Source organism: Mauremys reevesii, linkage group 5 (assembly GCF_016161935.1).
Source record: "Mauremys reevesii isolate NIE-2019 linkage group 5, ASM1616193v1, whole genome shotgun sequence".
In the NCBI taxonomy this organism is placed as follows: Eukaryota; Metazoa; Chordata; order Testudines; family Geoemydidae; genus Mauremys; species Mauremys reevesii.
In genome coordinates this window covers 25,723,291-25,744,110 of record NC_052627.1, presented here as the reverse complement: position 1 = coordinate 25,744,110, position 20,820 = coordinate 25,723,291, and the positions used below count along the sequence as shown (strand labels likewise).

Genomic DNA, 20,820 nt, shown 5'->3' with positions numbered 1-20,820 from the left:
CCAGCATTAGACGAGGTGAAACTCTTATGAAGGTAAACTGTGATAAAAATAGTGCAATAGAGTGATCAAGCAGTCCATGTTCTCCTGTTACGTGATTCCCCCAACTACATGGAGAAGCAGAATGGAGATTATTCTTTCCAACTGGGTTGCTGAATCTGCAATTCTGTTTTACAACCATGAGAGCCCCATCCCACACTTTTCTTGTGTGAACTCCAAAAGTCATACAGAAATAAAGGAAGTAAGTTTCCATGGATTGGGTTGGAGAGCTTTAAGGGACTGGCTATCTATGGAAGATCTGAACAACAACATTGCAAAAACCACAGTAAAATACTTCAAGTGACTTGCCATCTGTGCCAAAAGTCTGACAACAATATTGTTTTCATCTTCTTAAATCATGCACAGTTTAGTTTAGGAGGGAGACGAGGGAACAGGACCAGCCTTTAGTCAAAATGCGACAACAGACTCTGCAGTTCTGTAAGTTATCCCCTACTGCATTATGAAATGCTTCATACATGGGGACCTGTTTCATTACTGGCCTGTTAACAGCTCCACAGCTCTGAGTTTGGCTGCATTCACTTTGTTTTGCATCAAGCTGGCCTATCACCATCATTTGTGAAATGCTGCTAGTTTGTAACCTAAAACACAGAAAAATAAAGTACACAGCAGCTGTTCATATTTTCAAGGAAGTCTGTGTTAATGATGTCATGGAAAAAGGCTGGAATCTAGTAAAACGTGTCAGACAGGCAGGCCATTCAAGCCCTTTAAACAATATGTGTACACATGTTGCGCCATGTACATTACATTGCGGTATAAAAAGGCAAAGACTGGAGAGCATTAATATATTATTGAGGACAGACAATTAGGGTCTTTTCATAAATTTACTTTAATAAACTCAGTTTACTACTGGAACTACCCAATAAAGCAACATACAAAAGCTACAGTAATAGCTCCATATCGAGCAAGCCCATTTTGACCCATCAAACAGTTTAAAACTATTTTTAAGACACTAGCTAGCTGGGACTATAAGGGAATTCAGAACATCTCCCAAAAGAGATTCTGTACACAGAAGTAAAAGTAAGAAATTAAACACAAAGCATCAACTTGTACATTCTTTAAGAGGTAAGAAAGGTGGTGGCTCAAATTCTGCCTTTACACATATCAGTGCAGCTCTCACTGCAGTCATGGGAGCCCAACATGTGCATCCAATTTGACCCATTCTTGGCAATCAGACTTTCTGCAACTACATGTGCTCGGCTATTCCATCTCTTGCAGCAGCTTGTTTGTACACCACTATCTGAGCTCAAGCAATGTACATGGCATCGCACAGGGTCTGCTCACCCCCTACTCATCTTCTAAAGAGGGGAGGATCTGCAGAGGGATGTGGAGTTGTCAGAGGCAAACAGGAGATACTGCACACATTCTACAGTCATTTGGAAGCCTACAGTAGTCTTTATTTTGCCCTTATAATGGTCCTTACAGAGTTTCTTCTGCTGGGGATCTGAAGATGTTTACATGACATTTATGTGGTGCTAGGCAGGATAAATGGGCATTTCTGATAAGATGAGATCTTCTGTTTCTAAATTTACTGAGAGAATTTAAACATTCAAGCTGACTCTTTGGCATATTCAGCAGCTGGATAAGTAAAACAAGGCCGGCCCTGTTTAATGCTTGTAGCCACAACATAAATACATAGACCTAAAGGAACCACATTCTGCTATGTATGGGCTCAAGATACACAGTATACATATCTTGGAATACACTCAGTAGCTGGACTATAAAATGAATTAAAATGTAATATAAATGAGGGATGAGCTCAAACATAAATCCTATATCCGACATCCTTAAATTTGTTGTTGTTGTTGGGGAAGGAAAGTCAAGAACCGAAACCTGGAACCAGATCACAATTCCTGACTGGCCCAAATTTCTATAAACAGGCTGAGCCAAAACCTCAAATCCAAACTCCCTTTCAACTTTGGGGGATTCAAAACGCAGATACAAATTCTGAAACACAGACCCCTCTCTAGTGGGGGGAAAAAAAACTCTCACAAACAAAGACACACAAAAACCAGGCAAATGTTCTAAATGGCTTGTTGGGATTCTTCCAACCCCAATTATGATACTCGGAAAGTAAGTCTGAGCTAGCTGCTGTAGAGCATCTCTTCCCAGTGCTATGTTGTCTGCAACTGCAATCGGCAGCCACAGTTTACACAGACACCTACCGGACTAGTGAGGGGTTTGCAAAACTGAACCCCAAATGAGGGAAGTCTTCAAAGAATGCAAAATTTTTGATACTACTGGTTATGATTTACGCTTTTGTAATACAGACTAGCTTAGAAATGGCCAGATACAATTGTGTAAATCTGGAATAACTTCATTGATCTCAAAGGAATTAACTAAATTTACACCAGTATACGTGAGATTGAAATTGGCCCTATGATTTATAGCAAAGCACATTTATACCTTATGTAATTTGTACAATACAATGGAAAAGATGTTCAAGAACAGTAACTCAACAAAAATGTCTCCATAATGCTACTAAGCTGAGTAACACAAGCCTGCTGAGTGACACTTTGCATTTATTTGGGTGGCAGTTTTCCTAATCTGTCTGTTAATGAATTGGCTTGTTACTACTATTCTACTTTTACGAGTCTTGCTGGGTTCTTCCCTGTTCTCTTGCAGGACTTCACGTAGCTCATGCAATGTGCACTAAAATATGGCATAATCAAATACCCGATGAACCGCGTTCAAAAGAACTGCATTACATCATGGCTCCTCCAAGCATTTGATATACAATCTCTGTGTTGCAAACGTTGCATAATACAGTTCAAGCTGTGGGTGGAAGGGATGAATGTGTAAATGTGGTGGAGGAATGAGTGGGCAAGACCAAACAGCTATGGCCCTGCTCAGAGCTTCCTACTTATCCTTTAGTGACATCTTACATCTAGTTCACTGTCATGGAGACTATAAATCTAATAAATATTAAGGGCAATTCTGCAAATCAAAGTGAACATAAACCCAGCAGAAACAGCCCTTGTAGGATGTCTCTGGCATAGGGGGAGCCCAGGTTTGCTGAGCAAATATAAGAGCAGCTATACTGAAACCACACTTGCTACCAGTACAATGATTACGGCCGTTACATTCCTACGCTCCAGCAGGCCATGGGTAGCCAGCATAACAGAACTACCAGAGGACTGGACCAGCGCCCATCAGCTCTGAGGTAGGGCTTAAAGGCTGCTTAAAGACAACTTTGCACCCGCTGAGCTAAACCAACTGCACACAAACTGGGTGCCAGGGTCTGGCCCCATATATCTATACCAGGCAATCTGCAAGGGAAATATAAAACTCTTTCCTAATTAATAAAATATGTATTTGAGTCTCAGAGTTTCCCAGTCACACTGCCATTGGTCTACTGCTTATAATGACTTAGATCCTGATCATACAAATACTACTGAGAGCTAAAAGTGGGCACTGGAGCTACTATCACTCTGCTTGAGAAAATTTAACCCTTTATTGGATCTCACTTTTACTTGACAGTCAGCTTGCTCTTCATGGTCCCAGTCCTGCTCCCATACCAATGTGGATGGCAAAACTCCCATTGACCTCAATGACGCAGGATCAGACCCCATTTCCCTTAAGTTCACAGACCTAATAGGCTAGACTACATTGGTACGGGTATATCCCGCGGAGATTGGAGACTTGTGTTGGTAGGGTGGCTCTTGCAATGCTTGTGGATGGAAAACGACCAAGGGAGAGGATATCAATAGACCTCAGAGAGCTCAAGCTACATAACAGCCTGGCATATAATCATGAGTTTTGGAAGAAGACTATAAAAGTGGCAAGAAAGATGACAATACTTAGTAGCCCTAATCCTGCAATCAGCACCATGCCGGCAAACCCATGTGCCCATGTAGCGTTTACTGTAGGACTGGGACCAGTAATACCACTTTGTAATAGCCTAATCAGTTGCTTTCCTTTGTTAATATTTATACACTTCAAATACTTGTAGATTGTTAACATGGTTGTTTCTTGAGTAAACAATCTGAAAAAAATTAACTAATACAAAAACTACATAAAAATAAATGCTTCTTTAGATTAAAAACAGAGCTGTAAATTTGAGGAAGTTTCCTCCTAAGTATTTCATGGTAAGTCAAATTTCAAAAAATCTACTATTTGTGCAGTGTGAATTTCAGAGACAACACCATATTGCTTATTGTCAGGTGACCACTCCCTTTCTCTCCCTCATTTGTTTACTCATTCTGTGCACATAGGTGTTAGATGGGTCCCTTCAGACATTACATTTAGAAACAACAATGATGCTAGTATACTGACAGAGAGAAAGATGGGAACGAGTAATATAGCCAAGTTGCCTGTTACATTACCAGAACCCAGCAAAACACAGTGGGACTCATTCTCCAGTGTCTGCATCTTGTGTAGTCATTTACACCTATGTAAAATGCTACCAAATCAGAATTCTCCACCCAAATTGGTAATAACATTTCACACTCACTTGGTGCAGATGTAAATGAATATATAAAGAGGAAAGTAGTAGAGAACCAGGCCCAACATTGGCTATCAGTTTTGTGGCATCCAGGAATGTCTATAAGTAGAAAACTTTTCAAATGAGTTTGGGTTCTTACACTGTAGATTCAAAATCAACAGCATTTTAATTTGTTTTATAGTTTATAGTTATTTCAAAACTTTGCCTTTAGAAGGTGTGAAACTTGGGGGGGGGGGGAGTTTTCCTAGCAGAGATGTGAAGATAATGGAGTTTGGAAAACAGAAGAGAAAATAAATTACTATTTTAATGATCTCAAAAATGTCTTTTACATTAGATTTCAATACAGTGTGTAAAGCTGAAAAGCACCCTCTTAAGACAACGCTGTCTGTACATATTTTATTTACTTACAATCTAAGATTCTCAAGGCAGGAACTGCCCTACGTCTTCAAACAGTTCCAAGCATTGCATCGACATTTAAATAACAACATGGCTATTTTTATAAGAGAATGTTACAGTTTTATTTTAAACTTAATAGACATCCAATTTTTCCTTTTCAAAACCTGAGCCTAGGTAACAAAGCACCAGAGTCCTATAAACTTTCTAACACCAAACGCAAATGAAGCAGTGAAATTGGTCTAGGAAAAGTTCCAAGAATGTAAGAATCTCAACATAATTTCTATATCTTAGGCTTTGACTTTTTATCACACTCAAATAACATAAAATATCATACTGTCAAGAATTATTACTTCACTATGGAAGATTTTCAGTTATTTCTCTAGTTGCAAGAAACCTATGGCCCTTTGCGTGTAGCTCTCATATTAGATGACAGAGGTTCCGTTGATAGAGTAGCTCAGAAACTGCTTATCTGCCTGAGATGCTAGACCCTAGGGTTCATATCTCATAAACCATCACAGCATATACTGTAAACTATTGTGAAATATGTCACTGCACACATGCTGTTTGCCACGGAAGAGTGTATGCTAGTAATCGGTATTGTGCCTGTCTGCATAGAAAAATGTCAGTATTGCTGGTGTAAAACAATCAGACTCAGTTTTACTTTCTGTGCCAGCTGTCATCACAGGAGTTTATAACAGCATCTCCAGTGAGTACGGGACCAACACACCAAAAAGCTCAGAATCCTTCCTCCTTTGCACAACTCAGGGTTTTAACTGTTTAAACAAAGAACGGCTGTTTTTTCCAGTACAGCGCTACTGCTTGTTTATCTAATGGGAAAGATCAAAGAATGACAACCTAGTTCTGTACAAATGCTATGATTCAGCAATACCCCCAAAGGGAAGGAAGAATGTTTCCTGAACACAAATTGTAGAGCCACCCATTCTTGTCTGAAAATCTAAAATGGGCAACGACAGCCAGATTAAGTCAAGCCTGGTGCTACTGGTGCTCTCTGTGCTAATTGCAGAGCCACAGTACTGATATTTACACTTTGAGGATTTAAAAGTGTAACTTCTCAGTTGGTTCCTATTATTATATCTGAACGCAACATCCTACCCTTCATGTTTTCGGTGGCAGCCCACATATACGAACAGAAACCACCTTTCCCCACTCAAAATACATTTCCATTCCATTACAAAGTGGCATATTTTCAATTATTCTTCTTTAGTTTTTTTTACTACAGCTCATGAACTGCCATTCTTCTTCTGCGTCTGCTTCATGCTGGTGCTTAATAATAATAGTTATGTCCCTAATATAAACGAAATGACTGATTCAATTAAATGGATATAGCCCTTACCTGCAGAATTCCCAATGTTCAAGAAATCTTCTTGCCAGGTCTATGCTTTAAACAAAACAAGAGCATTCCCCGTTGGGTGACCTACAATAGAGCAGAAAGATATATCAAGACAACATAATACGGTACATTTAACATCAGCATCAAATTACACTTTAATGAGAAAATTAACAGTTAAACATTTAGCTATTATCTTGCCGTAGCATGCCTTTTATGGATACTTGTGCCAAACAGTAAATGTTTGGCAGGAATCACACAACATGAAATGCACATATTAATAAGAGGTACCTTTCCCCTCCTTCAACATATACGCTCAGACACGGAGATGTTTCGATTGCCCTTCATTCTCTACTTGTACGGCTCATGTTGCAGTTATATAAATTAAATAATTAAACTCATGCTGACCCTAAACCATAGTATTTTTACAACTAAACAACGCCATCAATAAAATTAGTCACTTGAGTAAGAACTGTAGGATTGAGAGCAAAAGCATTCTAAGTTGCTGTCAACTTCTGAGTCTTGCAGGAAAAATAAAAAATCCTTCTTGCTTTAACCTTTTACCTGATTTACATTTTACTGAACACTGAAACCTAAATATTAGGGTGACTGAAGCCTAAATATTATTTCACAATCTAATATTATTTTGTTTTGCTACGTTTCAGTGTCAATTTTATTAATACACAAAAGCCAATAATCACACTGCAATCAACAGACTTTCAAATTCAAGTACCAGGTAGTGATTTAACTATGCAATCCCCTATTAAGAATGGAAGCTGTGAGTTTAATCCTTCACTTGTCATGCTGGACATATTCCTAGGTGTTTCAGCCAGTTTCCTTGACTGTTATTTAAAATATATATTTAGTGCTGCTCTTGTATACAATAAATTTGGACAGACGTTCAATGATAATTTACCATTACTTAATGGACATTTTAGCTGACTTGACTCCTATGGAGTCATAAAGGACTTGACTGAGACTCTTACATTGTGATGATGGTTTTGTTTTAGTACTGCTCTTACCAGACAAGTGGGATCACCCATTCTGCTCCTTTTTTTTTAAACGTGCATGTTCCAAACACAAGAAAGTAACACACACAATACTTGGGGCCAAATGATACCTTGTAGCAAGGTGGTTACCCCACTCCTGCCCTGAAGGGCTTAAAACAGCCCTGGGGGAAGGTATTGGCTGGGAGCTGCTAAGCTGGGCTGATTGGGAAGTGGCTGCAGCTGGGCCACGCCCCAATCAGGCCACAGCTGGCCTGTATAAAGAGGCTGGGAGCCAGGAGCTCAGCAGTCTCCCTCTGCCTGTAGAGGGAGAAGGGCTTGGCTGCAGGGAGCTAGAGACAGGGTACCTGAGTGGAGCAGGGCTGGGGAAAGGCAGAGGAGATGGGGCGCTCCAGCCTGGAAAGCCCAGGCTGTGGCCTAGCAGAAGGCCAACAGGTACTGGGGGTTGCAGAGGGCAGCCCAGGGGTAGGCAAAAGCAGCAGGTCCAAACTCAGCCTTGCCAGTGATGAGTAGGCTGATACTACACTCTACCCCTGGGTGTGGGGGCTAGACAATGACTGGCAGTAGCCTTATACTGAGGTGAGATGGGGTAGTGGGTGGGGGGTTTCCCAGGGAGGGAAGACCTGAGAGAAAAGGGTTACTGCCAGGGGGCAGCACCCCAGACAACAGAGCACCGGGTCCAGAGAACAGGCAGATCACTGGCCTGCAGAGGCTGCTCTGGAGCTGGAATGAGCTAATTCCCAGAAGTCACCAGCAGGAGGCGCCGCAGAGGTGAGTCTGCACCACTACATACCTGCTCCGGAGTGGTGGGAGAGAAACCCGAGAGCCCAATTCCACACCTAATAAACTCACAGTAGATGCATCTATAATGAGGCCTCTTACACCATCTGAGAGCCCAGTTCTTCCACCCTATTAGTGTTGCGTAGAAGCTTAGAGCTTGATCCTGTAAACACTTCATGTGCCCAACTTTAGCCATGTAAGTAGTCCCATTGAAGAAGTCATGTGAGAGTGTTTGCAGAATAAAGGCCTTAGTCTGTAAGTAGTCCCCTGAAGACTCACTCGATAATTAAACAATAAGCTAGTAACAATTTTAATGATAGTGAGGCTACTGGCCCACTATAATACAGGTGAAATCAACGAGGTATCTACTTAAGGGAGAGAGTGGAACAACTGGGCCCAGAGTATGGGGGCTCGAAGAGGGCAGGAGCTGCTTGAAGCACAACATATTTACTTACTATTTGGGAGGGGGGGTTGGAGGACAGATGGGGTAATCAAAGTGGCTTTGAACAATAAGATCCAAAACCAAATTAATTAAAAAATGTAGATGCAAAATTAAAAGTTTCAGTTATAACAAAATATGGCAGCAGACAATCTATATGGGGTTCAAAGTGAGTGATGACCTAACACTGAGGCATCTTTAAGAAACGTACTAGTAGTTTTTAAACTGCAAGATGTGTTTTAACTGTGTAACAGGATGTTAGGAATAATTAAAAAGGGGATAGAGAATAAGACTGAGAATATATTATTGCCCTTATATATAAATCCATGATGCTACACATCTCAATACTACTGTGTACAGTGTCTCCCTCCTCAAAAAAAAAAGATATTCTAGCAAAGAAAAGGTTCAAAGAAACTAAAAAAAAAATAGAGGGGTTTAGAGAGGTCCATAGAGAAGAAGATTAAAAAAGAGGCACTCTTCAGTTTGGAAAGAGAAGAGGAAGGGGGACATGATAGAGTATATAAAATCATAATTGAGAAAGTGGATAAGGAAAAGGAGTAAATATTTATTTACTATACAAGAACACTACTAGTCCAAAAAAAATTATGAAATTAATAGGCAAAAAAAAAAAAAAAAAATAAAAGTTCTTTCTCTTTCTTCAGTCAGTCAGTCAACTCTCCTTCTCTGAGGAGGAGGAGGAGGTTGGGAATAACAGACATTAAAGGGGACTGACTGGATAAATTCATGGTGGCTAAATCCATAAATATAAATGGCTGCAGCCAATGGTGTGTGGTGAATCTGTGTCTCCTAGCCTCTGATGATGAGAGATGATGGAGAGAGAGAGGAGAGAGATCATCACTGTGCCTGTTCTCTTCACTCCCTGGCATTGGCCACCTGTTGTAGACAGAGACTGGGCTAGATGATGGACTTAGATTACCCTTTGGTCTACCCTTTACGGCCTTCTTCTTATGTTATATTTCTTACTGATAAGATTTGATTTTGGGGGGGAAGGGTCAGGAAGAACTGTAGATGTAACTGCAATACAAATGTCAAAGAAAAGAGTCATCCATCTAAGATGACACTTCTTTCCTGCAGTATGATTGTATGTTAGTGAAGCCCAGTTTTAATGGCTTATCTCAGTGCAGAGCAGCAATCACAATGGAAGGCCAAAGTTAATAGTCCACCATTTCTTTTCTCCAAGACCCACAATTTTTGTTGGCCTGTTGAGTGTCTAGTAGTGGCATGACTACAATCTGTGATGAAAGTGTCCTCTTTGCAGATAGAGGGCTGCTAAACCTCTAAAACAAATTCAAATCTTATTCAAGAAAGTAATATTTAAAATACAGTAACATAAGAACAAAACAGTCAATATTGATTTCTGAAGATGAATCTTTACCAGGGCCAGCTCTAACTTTTTTGCTGCCCCAAGCAAAAAAGAAGAGCGCCACCCCGCCCCACCAGCGCCGCCGAAGCCCCGCCCCCAAGCGTCACGCCACCTGAAGCCCCGCCCCCTCCGAGCGCTGCGCTGCACCGTGCCAAGCCCCCGCCCCCTGAGCACCATGCTGCTCTAAGCCCCTGCCCCCCCTCTGAGCCCCACTCCAAGCCCCCGCCCCCCTCCAAGCTCCGCACTGCTCTAACCCCCGCCCCCCCGAGCGCCACGCCAAGCTCCCGCCCCGAGCACCGCACCAAGCCCCCGCCCGCCTTCGAGTGACGCGCCAAGCCCCTGCCCCCCCGAGCGCCCCGCACCGCCCAAGCGCCGCCCTGCCCGAAGCGCCCCCCCGAGCGCCGTGCCGCAGAAACAAAAAAAACCCCTCCAGCGCTGCCCTGAGGAATCAAAAAAAAAAAAACAACAACAACAAAAAAACCCGAGCTCCGCCCTGCCCCAAGGTGCCGCCCCAAGCACGTGCTTGGTCAGCTGGTGCCTGGAGCCGGCCCTGATCTTTACAACAGGGGTGGGCAAACGTTGTGGCCTGAGAGCCACATCTGGGTATGGAAATTGTATGGTGAGTCATGAATGCTCATGAAATTGGGGGTTGGGCTCTGGGATGGGGCAAGAAATGAGGAGTTCAGGGTATGGGAGGAGGCTCTGGGCTGGGGCAGAGGGTTGGAGTGCAGGTGAGAGGATGAGGGCTCCAGCTGGGGGTGCAGGCTCTGGGATGCAGGAGGAGGCTGGGACCGAGGGGTTTGGAGGGCGGGACGGGGATTAGGGCTGGGGCAGAGGGTTGGGGTGCAGGAAGGGGTGAAGGGTGCAGGCTCCAGGCGGCGCTTATCTCAAGCAGCTACCGGAAGCAGCAGCATGTCCCTCTTCTGGCTCCTACATGGAGATGTGGCCCCATCTGCAGGCGCCGCCCCTGCAGCTCCCATTGGCCATGATTGCCAGCCAATGGGAGCTGTGGGAGCCATGCAGAGCCACAGCACGCGCAGAACAGGACAAGACCCTGACCCTGCTCCTTGGTTGGAGCACTGGAGCGGGGTAAGCCCCGGAACCTGCTCCCTGGCAGGAGCTTGAGGGCCTGATTAAAATGTCTGAAGGGCTAAATGCGGCCCCCAGGCCATAGTTTGCCCACCCCTACTTTACAAAATAGTTGTCTAGTACATTAAGGCCAGGTGTACCCTAGACACTTTTGCCACTATAGTATTATCAGTTAGCAGGGTGATTTTGTTACATTTCTATACAGGTAAAAGCCCTATTGTAGACACATTTATACAGACCTAAAAAGTACTTTTGGCAGTATAGCTTATTTTGCTCAGGGAACTGATATAAACTACACTGGCAATAGCACTTTTTGGCAAGATGAATCTATACTAGGAAGGTTTGCCAGGTTAGCTATACCAACAAATCTTTTCTAGTGTAGATCTGGCTTACGTCCACTAAACAATTAATGTATTTTCTCTTTTCCTTCCCATTTCCTTTATTTTCATAAGTCAATAGTGCTGTACACCCTAAGTAATTCCCAGCCCTGCCGTTCATGAGACAAATTAATTAGGCTATTAAAACACCAGTTATATCTTGGCATTACAATTCAGGTTAGCACCTTCAGCAACCAAGTTCTAACTATAATTATGCTGGCATTTTCTCCTGGAAATTATGGAAAATAATTACTACAAAGCTCTAGTCGAGCTGAAGGCAGAAATAACTTCTCAGATCAAAATCAAGCAGGATCCCACCTCCAGTCAGTTATCTTTACCCTCTTCACTAGATGACCTCAAGAAATAGGAATAAAAAGATAACAAGACTTAAACAAGGCAACAAAAGGTAATTATTCACCCTAACATACTTTAAGGAGAAATACGCACTCCTATAAATTTGGATTTATAATTACACCTCTACCCCTATAGAACGCTGTCCTCGGGAGCCAAAAAATCTTACCGCGTTATAGGTGAAACCGCGTTATATTGAACTTGCTCTGATCTGCCGGAGTGCACAGCCCTGTCCCCCCGTAGCGCTGCTTTACTGCGTTATATACAAATTTGTGTTGGATCGGGTTGCATTATATCGGTGTAGAGGTGAATTTGCTGGGTAAGATGTGGTAGATTAATACAAATATGTATAGGTGTCCACTACAAAAAGTATACAACTTTGAAAAATCACATATGCCCACATCAATTAGCTACCCTAGGGTGGACCAAAAGCACGTTTTAAGGAAAAAATGATAGCTATATTTAATAAAGCACAATCCTAGAATGTTAGTATATAACAAAACAATTATCTACCTTTCCTTCAGGAAGATATTTGCCTTCATTTTCAGTGAGATAATACCATGGCAGATTGTTATATTGTAATATTTTAAAAGTAGAAGGAGACCTCTCAAGACCATGAATGAGACTGTTTTCCAACTAGCTTTTTGCTTTTGACTTAACTTATTGGGCTAAATTTTGGAAGGAGACTTAAACCTCCCTGTACATTTTTCACAAGCTATTTTGCATACACAATCATCCATACACACAAGAGACATGATTTTTGGCAGACAAACGCTGTGCTGAGAAGTCATGAATGATACAAAATTGTGAGAAGAAATACATGGGTGAAGAGCACTGATGCTGAAGATGTTAATTTTTAACATCTAAATTTAAACAGAGTGGAGGTCAATTTTTATATTTGTGGCTTTTTTAATCTTAAGAACAAAGAAAAATTAAAATGGTAAACACTGTGTCATTTCTTTAAAAAAGGAGGCCCCATCGTGAGGCATACAGTGGTGAAGATAGGTGCATTCTATTTCATTTAGCATTAGGGAAAGATGTAGGATTGGTAGCCCCACAGACTATGGTCCTATATTTTTTCCAAGGACAAGTACAACAGAGGCAGTCGCAGAGACATTGCCCCACATGTGTACCTCAACACTGCTCACATCTGGGGGTGAGGAACCCGTTCTTTCCCCGTGCCTTTTTAATTCTCAGCGTGACTGCAGAGCCTGCTAATAATGATGAAAATTACAGTATGATGTATGTGCTTCTTGAAGTGCGGACCCTATCTAAAATGAACTGAAACAAGGTACTCAAATTACATTACAATGTCACATTTTTCAAGCTTGCATTCAAAATGGCAGCTAGAAGTATAGCCACTACCATTTTTAAATGACATTCCTACAACTCTGAGGTATAAAATCCTGAACTGACCACAACAGAACAAACTATTTTGCCAACTCCGTGGCTCAAGAGATTAGTAGTGGGATTCAGAGACTTTCTACTCTATGTCACCACTTGAAATCCAAGCCAGTTTCATAGTGACTTACAGGCATAATCATCTAATGGCTATTTGTTGATATATGTGAGATGAGTTGGTGGTTTCAGTTCAGTTCTTAGTGGGGAGTATCCACATCACAGAACCGGCTATCCCAAATGGCACTATCTTGGTGGCAAGGAGTGCAAGGATTACATGGGAATTTAGAATTAAACTATTCGCCGAGTCTCATTTCCAGAGATGGTACTTCCTGGTCTGCATTCAGGTGCATTAACAGCTCAGTATGGGGAAACTGGGAGAAAGGAGTTCAAATTCTGATTAGTTTTCTCACTTTCAAACACTTTCTTTTGACATTAAACTCATGCATTAAACATGTTCCTGCTCAGAATACTGTAAAGGTGCAGATAAAAGGAAACTAAGCCTAAAAAAAGGTGATAGTTTCAATTTGTTGACACTGTTAGTGCCAAGCTTTACTTGCTTGAGTTAAATATATATAATGGGGGACTAAATTGTCACTATTCACGAACATTTTTAAATGCTTTGCCCACGCTCACATCTCTTCTGTGTTTGCTTCTGCTAATATTCATGTTGTTGACTTTTACTAACATAAATGTTCAAGGGAGGCAAATTTCAAAACTGCTTATCCAAGAATATGTACAAAAATATTTTTTTAAATTAATATTGGAAGTTGTGCACTCAGCAAACCAAAAAGAATAAATCATATGACTTCAGACCATTCACTACCAAACAAAACATCTTTAAGAGAGACATCAAATACTCTCCTACAATGACTTGAATAACAATCAGAGTAGAAAGAAGTAGAAATATTTCAAATAACAAATTTGAGAAAACTGCAATCTGATTAAGGTTATTCTGCAGCCAGCCAAAGAAGCTAACTTCAGACAAACTGTGAATTATTCACTTGGAGCCAGTCTCTATGCTCTTGTTTGTTAAAATCATTGTTGTCATAATGCTCTGTTTACTAGACTGCACTACAGTTTTAACGTGGGTCAAATCTGCATGTAAACAAGTGAAATTTTGATACTTGATAATTATTTGTATTTAGTGGCAGTTAAAGGCCCCAACTTCAGAGACTGGGGTTCCACTGTGATAGGTACTAGTACGTGCACATAATAAGAGACAGGCCCTAACCCGAAAAACTTGCACTCTAAGTAGACAATACAAACAAAGGATGGGAGACTGGAAGTAGTACAATACTCCATTTTATTTTAGAAATGGGGAACTGAGACAGAGGGACATTAAGTGCCTTGCCTAAGGTCACTCACACAGGAAATCTGTATACCCCAGAACTGAACCCAGTTCTAAGTCCCTGGGTAGTGCCTCAACAACAAGGCACTGAAACCATCATCTCAGCCAAGTAGGGATGCTCTAGGAGCTACTTGTTCTGTAAGGATATAACATTGCGCCACTGCTCTGAGTAGCATTTGGTCATTGGCTAAGTTAGCCAGTCAGAAGCTGTATCAATCCCTCATTCGCATCCAGAATACACGTGCAGATCTGAAGTAAAGTTTGCTAGCTCCATACGTCGTGGTTTGAGGATCCCTCTTACGTCTTAGCACCCGCGTAGGAGCTAAGAGCCTTGCTTCCTTTACAGTGTCATATGTGTATCAAAATCTTCATAAAAGACACTTAAGAAAAATTATTAATTCTATTTGTAAACAGCAGGCTGCTTTTTTTTTTTTTTTTGGCATGAACTACTAAACTTTAAATCTACAAAATCTCGAAGGAGACAAGTTTTCTAGTCCCCGATGCCAGTTCTCAACTATCCATGGTTATTTTTACCCAGCAACATCAGGAAAGTGCAAGTGCCATTACATGTATCCTGTGACTACACCTCAATGATAATAAAGTTATAGTATTCACTATTACCTTTTGCCAAAATACACCATAAGATAACTACAGTTATTTCCTATTCTAGGCCTAGGGGAAATCAGGGCATCGCAGATAACCTTCTGTGATAACTGTTGGCTTAGGCTGCTTTTAACAACAGAAAGCTCTCTTCTAGTGTTTGAGGGAAAGTGTGGGAACGTACAGTATATTTATAAACACAGACAACAGATTGCACATTTTCCCACTAGCAGAAGTACTGTTCACAAATCAAAGGAGTTTCTCAGCCTGAAGTGTCAAATTTCCTTCTATGTGACATCGCCAGCCAAATATAGCCAAGTAGTTTTATGCTGTATATGACTAAGAAGTAACATTTTCAAGTTCCCTAACTAAAGAAATATGTGAAGGGAGAACAAATTTCTCCTGACCCTAACTTGGCATACTGACAGTACAGGAGTAGGTTCTAACAGAAGAGCCAGGAGAGTTAGAAATCAGACTGGGAGCTGGTCTCCCTTTAAGCTTTCTATACTTCAATAAAAATAAAATGCAATTGTTTTGTTATCAAGAAAAGTTCATTCGCACAGATTCTGATCTCACACTGATTTTATCCCACCATAACCGAATCACCTCTACTGGGAGTTGTAGCGGTCCTCTTGTTTTTTGTTTTTTGCTGTGAGCACAGACTCAGACCCCTACTCTCATCTTTGTCTGCAGACTGCATATAAAAAAACCCGCGAGAAATCAGATGTAATAGTGCTTGCATCAATTGGTGTCAATTATAAATGCATAACTTTATATATGAGTTCTTTAATAAATAACAATTAATGATACTACTACTTAGCTCTTACACTGTGCTTTTCATCAGTAGAGCTCAAAACATTTTACAAATGGTCACTACTATTAACCCCATTTTACAGATTGGGAAACCAAGGCACAAAGAGGCGAAGTGACTTGCCCAAGGTCACCCAGTAGACCAGCTTCAGAGCCAGGAATAGAACCCATATCTCCTGAGTCTCAGTCCAGTGCTCAACAAACCCTTCTCCTGATTTGATTTGCAGCTGCTTGTATGTAGGTAAAAAAGGACCAAGACAGAAGACAGTGAGAGCAGCAGAAAAGCCAAGAGACAGCAAGAGATGCACTTGAAGTGTGGCCCTGAGCGAAAGCTAAGGGGGAGAGAGAGAGACAGAGAGCTTTTTGGGTAGAGTACTGTGTGGAAAGACAGGCTTGGAATTGTGAGCAAGGAAATTGATTCCTGTTTGATGTTACTCTCTTCAGCGGAACAGGACTTTGTGTATATTCTTTGTACACAGGATTGCATCAAATAAACTCTGGACTATATTATCAACTACTTCTTCTAACAGAAACAACCTCCAACGCCCCAGATATTGGATAACCACCTATACCAACCACTGATGAACAGCTACTGACACAAAAGGTCCCATTCATTTCACCACAGTTGTGTGTATGAGAAACTGCTCACCAATGGCAGCAAGGGGTTCAGAATCCAGCCCATAAATTAGTGTATGCAAATGAGTAAGTATGTGATGGGCCTGAGCCTAAATTATGCACAGCTTTGATTTCTTTAATCAATTTTAACAAATGAATTAATCCCACATGTAATTAGAATCTTCCATTTTAGGTTATTAATTTAAGATTTTCCCCATAGATCTCAGGGCATCTGAGTAGTTACAAAACCAAGTGCCCTGTCCTGCCCCCTCTACAACTCCTGGAAAGAATGATGTATCAGAAACTCCAGGTGGAGTTTACTTACATTTTCCCCTGCTGTTGGTTTTCCCATGGAAGTGTGCAACAAAGCCCTAACTGTTCAGCAAGGATTCAACCGGGTGAATATCACACCAGGGAATGGTCTGAGAATTTTTTTAAATTGTTTGTGTGGTTTTAGATGAATAAAATACATATTGGAAATTGGTACATATAATAATCATTGCTTCATATCAAAAGTCAACTACAATTACATAGGAAAACAAAAATGAAAGAAAAAATATCAATTTAAAAACACCCTATAATGTTTAGACCATTAGAAGGAATACCATTTACCTTGGGAGACAGTTACTCTTCAATTATATTTATATATACAGTAATACAACTCAACAGTGCAATACGTTTTCCCCACATCTTTGTTTCAGATAGTCAACAAAGAATCTACTGTCAAACTTTGCAGAATGATCTGGGCTGCCAAACCTGAACAAGTTTGACAGACAGCTCCAGCAATGGTCTACAAGAACAAATTCTAGTTCTCTTGCTCCAAAGTTTTTTTAAAAAAACAACAACTTTGTAAAGTTATCACTAAGGCTACTCCAATTTGTAATTTGCACTCTATAGTTTTGGTCACTTGAACATGACATCCACTACATGGCATCTTATGCTGCTACGGACTTCACTGTAAGACTTGTTATGCCTCATCCAGTAGGCTTTGTGTTACTTCTAACCCAGAAAGAGCTAGGCCGCTAGTCAATTTTTATCCTGGTCAAGGTCCAAATTGTTTGTTCAAGGTACAGTCAAGGTCCAGAAACCAGAGAAAATACTAAAAATATATAATAATAATTATAGGTAAATAGAAAGATGTGGGGGTCCGGTCAAAAGCGTCTTGCGGTCCGGATTTGGCCCACGGTCTGCCTATTGACTACCCCTGAGCTAGATTCACAAAAATGCTGTCAGGTATCACTTTCCATCTCAAAAACATCCTGTTCCCAACCCTAGGGGACAGAGAAGTTGAGTATGCCAAGAAGAGGCTTTGCCAGTACCAAAAGCAACAACTCCAGGGCTCTGACAAAAAGTGGGAGGGGGAGAGAAGGCAGCTTTCTACTCATGTCCTGCTACAGAGCTTTTCGGTTGTTGTTGCTGTTACTTCAGCTTTTTAAACATAACGAAGCAAGTGTTCTGAGCACACTATTTCAGAACTAAATGTTCAGGGACACTGATGAGTTCTCTTAAATCTGTAAGATTGCATTACAAAATATTTAGGTTCATGAAGTTTTATCCACTTCAGGAACAATAATATATACTGAAGAGTCTGGAAGCAACAGGACCTATCTTAATGAAGCAGTACTTGAAATTTCAGTTTCTGTTTCAGGGGCCAAATCTAGAAATCTTTATTCAGGCAGTAAACAGTAAAATGCAGATAGCTTTCAGATTTTAGCATCAGATTATTCCCAGTTTTTCTTTGCGCATGTTTTTAGAATAAGAATGTATGAAGCTCTGTAATGCTTCATGTTTTATTCAGCAAGTAGGCTATATTTAATTTAACCAGACAAAACAAATATTTCATCATTTTAATTGGAAAATCCCTCACTCAGACACCACTAGAAAAGGACTACCCAACCAAGGGGCTCACAGGCTGCAGGGAGCCCATAAATTTGTTATCGTGGCGGCCCTGGCATTGTATTCAAAGCCATTTTTAAGAGCCAGTATGGTAGGCTGTGTGGGGAGCCCCATAAAACTCTTTAATAGAAACAGTGCACCTCTACTGGGACAAAAAGTTTGAGAAGCTTTGCATGCCAGTAGAATATATAATACAGTTTGCCAACAATGTACAAAAACCAGCTCAAGAAAACAGAATTGTTAGTAGCTCTAAAACAAGTTAAAACGTTTTGTGTATTGCCATATTTGGTAAAAGAATTAAAATTTAAGCAGTCACAACTCAAACAATGACATATTGTGTCAATAGAAGAATTTCCTCCCCCCTCCCATTGCTCCCCCTAGAGCAGAGGAGGCAACGTAAGTATAACTTTAAAAGATAACATCATCACTCTCGTCTCCTCTGATGCTCCTTTCGCTTTTAAAGTATGTATTTTCAAAAGACCTCTTTCGAATACTAAAGAGGCATTGCTACAGAAAGTGCAACAGGCTGGCAGGCAGCAGCAGGTGTATGGAGCAATGGCATATAAAAACACATCAGTAAGATGATGTGTCTGGGATGAATTTCCTAGACTACATGCAAGAGAGGCAAAACAAATCTAATAGGGAAGCAATGACTATCCCTCGGTACTCAACTTCTCAACCCTCTCTTAATAAATTACTCTTGAAGGGAAAAAATCAAATATAATTAGCAATAAGGAAACCCAGACCAGACAATGGATTTGATTACATTTGCCCTTCTCTTTTCCATTAATTTCTAATGTAAGCACCTTTTTCTCATAAGCAAAAGCTATATAACTTTCTATTAACTATTATTATCTACAATGTAGTAGCATCTACAGTCTCATAGATAATTTCGAAACACTGGGGAAGACATAGTCCCTGGTTCACAGGGACTATGGGGATGAAACCAATGACCCAACTGTTGATTCCCAGCTTTAATTTGCATGGTTGTATAACAAGCAATAAATACAAAGTCAATATTTAGATGAATGACACCTTTTCAATTATAAGTTATGCCATTTTAGTACTATAGGTCATTTTTTATAACTGAAAATAATATCAATCCTGGAGGACCAGAAAGCATATCTTAAAGTCATTTCAGTATCTATTTACAGTAACTATACTTATCTCTACTTTAAAAGACAAGAAATAATATGGTCACTAGGGGATCGCCTGGTTCAAAACCAGAAACAATATGGATCCACAAAAGAAGGAAATTATTACATTCACCTTTCCTTGTTGCTTGCTATATGTCAATCCCAATGCATCTCCTAGTTTTCTATCACACAGAAACAAAAATTGCCTTTTCACACAAACAAAAGTTTTGTTTTTATAAAATGGTTAATCACTTCTTTATGACAGAATAGACGGTTTATATTTCCAGCAAAGGGAAGAGATTCTTCTAAACAGACCCTTTTCCCTACTGAAAGTCTGCAACTCCACAGCAAAAGTAACTAGTATCCACTACTGCTATAATTCACTGAAAAATCCTACATTAATCCCCACAGAGCCACATTACTCTAAGTCCCAAGTTAACTCTAGCCAGAACTGCAATTTACAAGTTATACTGAAACAATATGAAGTTACCCTATTAACGTCGTATATACTGTACTATATTACATTCTAAGTCACTAAGGGCCAAATACTGATCCCACCAAAGTCTAAGGCAAAACATCTTCGACTTGAGTGAGGGAAGGATTTCACCCTATAAATGGTTCTGCTTTCTAGGATAATGGGACTTATTGGATACTGTCCATCAAGAAATCATGCTTGTCGTGGTACTGGAATTAGTAAAAAACCGTGACTGCAACTTTATGGTGATGACTGAAAGATGACTGATCTACTGCCTATAATTTCAGGGGCACAGAGTGAAACTCCCAGGGAGAGAGAACCATTAACATGCAAATGAAGAACACTTGCAATCTGATCAAGATGTAGGCAAGATCAAAGGAGCATCTGAATTTCCTGGTTTGAGGAAAGGAAATTAGTAAAATAATTCCATGTCTCAAAAAGGTGGTGTACAATTATCAGTATGCAGTACAATGATTACTGTATTGAGACAAGACAGAGATAAATTTGTTTCCTAAAACAGGACACCTGAACAAACGTTCTTTATCCTGACATGAATACAAACTAAGAACTCCAGAGCTTACATGCTAATATACCCTACTTCAAAGACTCCCTTAAAACACATCAGGAGCAGGAAGTCCAGAGAGGGGGTGGTGGTTTTCTGACACCAAGCAGATTTCGTGCCAAGGAACACAGGATTCACAAGCTATGGTGCTGGAAGGACAAAAAGGCTATGAGATAATAACAAACAGTAAGCCTTAAGATGTGAACATTCATTTTTTCTTTTATAATTTCTCATTTTTGTAAGAACGGTGCCTTCTCTAGCTAAACTGTTATCTAGTGCAAGACAGGACAGATTTTATACCATTTTCC

At 40.5% G+C, this 20,820-nt stretch overlaps 1 protein-coding gene across 33 annotated transcripts in view; it reads right to left on the bottom strand.

Moving 5' to 3' along the window:
- The window catches only part of BMPR1B (bone morphogenetic protein receptor type 1B), a 384,295-nt gene that overhangs the window by 232,231 nt on the left and 131,244 nt on the right, over positions 1-20,820 (bottom strand). For 30 of the 33 annotated variants that reach the window (XM_039540892.1, XM_039540897.1, XM_039540895.1 and 27 more), the window contains one exon: positions 6,249-6,329. The gene's annotated coding sequence lies outside the window, so the exon portion shown is untranslated. Of the gene's footprint in view, positions 1-6,248; positions 6,330-20,531; positions 20,662-20,820 lie in introns of all 33 variants that reach the window. The other 3 variants (XM_039540873.1, XM_039540885.1, XM_039540875.1) reach the window with 2 other exon arrangements.